A 1,432-nucleotide genomic window follows, 5' to 3' on the forward strand; every position below is an offset into this window, starting at 1 on the left:
GGAGGCCTTTGCACTATTAACCCCTTCCTTTGTAACTCATTCCTTCKTTTTATCAGTTGTGCAAGGTAGTTGTTTATTTGATCATCCTGTATATGAGGATGGTCACTAGGAATTTCTATGTCATAAGGCATCCCATATAGCATTTCAAAAGGAGATACTCCTACATCTGTTCTGGGTTATGTTCGAATGTTCGGTAATGCTATGCGCAGGCATTTGATCCATGACATTTTGGTTTCTAACATTAGTTTAGTCAGTTGCTTTTTAATTTCTCCATTCATTCTTTCAACTTTTCCAGAACATTTGGGATGGCACGGGGTGTGATTTTGCCATCTTATCCCTAATGCTTTAGTAATTTGCTTTAAAATTTTTCCAACAAAGTGTGGTCCCCTATCGGAATCTATTTTCTCGGTTATTACACAACGGGGAATTATTTCTTCTAATAGAGTCCTTGCTGCAACATTCACAGTGGCCCTGGTTGTCAGATAGGCTTCTACAAAATGAGTTAGGTGATCTATTATCACCAATAAATACTTATATCGCCCAACCWTTGGGAGTTCAGTAAAGTGAAAATGGCCTATGGGCTAACTCCCTTCCTCCGGGTGTCCTTTCCCTGACATATTGCTTATTTACCTTTTGACACGTTAGACACCCTTGGACTATTTGTTTAGCTATATTGTAGATTCCTATGGTCATATACTTAATAGCAAATTGATCTACCATTGCTTGAGTTCCCCAATGAGTTTTATCGTGTAATTTCTGCATTATTTGTCTAGCTACTGATTTAGGCAAKACCTCTCTCYCATYYGGTAAGGTCCAAATATGATTCTTTTCTTYGATTCCCATCTTTGCCAATTTATCCTTTTCTTGGGATGTAAAATGCACAACCTTAATTGTGTGGGGTTTCTTCAAACCCTCTACTTTATTATCTTGTATTGGCATAAGAGCAGCCTTCTTTGCTTCCTCATCCGCTTTATTGTTTCCTCTGATCAGATGTGATAGTCCTTTTTGGTGTSCCCTAATATGTACTACTGCGACTCTTTCAGGTCCTCTTATTGCTTGGAGAATTTGAGTTATTAATTCTCCGTGCACCAAATCCTTTCCCTTGGAATTTATCAAACCTCTTTCTTCCCAAATTTTCCAAAGGTGTGTATTATTCGAAACGCATACTTTGAATCTATATATATAGTCCCACTTTTTCTATCTAGCCTTTTCAAGGCTTGCAATACTGCGTATAATTCACAAGTTTGAGCTGACCAACTAGCACTTAGGGGACCAGACTCTATGGTCTGCAAGTCATCCCCCCCTACAACAGCGTAGCCCGATTTCCTCTTCCCTTCGATTACTCTGGAGGATCCATCCACAAACAATCTTTCCCCTTCAATTTCCTCCTCCTCCAAATCAGGCCTTATCTTTGTTTGTAATTCAATAGTCT

Source organism: Nothoprocta perdicaria, unplaced genomic scaffold (assembly GCF_003342845.1).
Source record: "Nothoprocta perdicaria isolate Ctin4 unplaced genomic scaffold, notPer1 scaffold_605, whole genome shotgun sequence".
NCBI classification, from domain to species: Eukaryota; Metazoa; Chordata; class Aves; order Tinamiformes; family Tinamidae; genus Nothoprocta; species Nothoprocta perdicaria.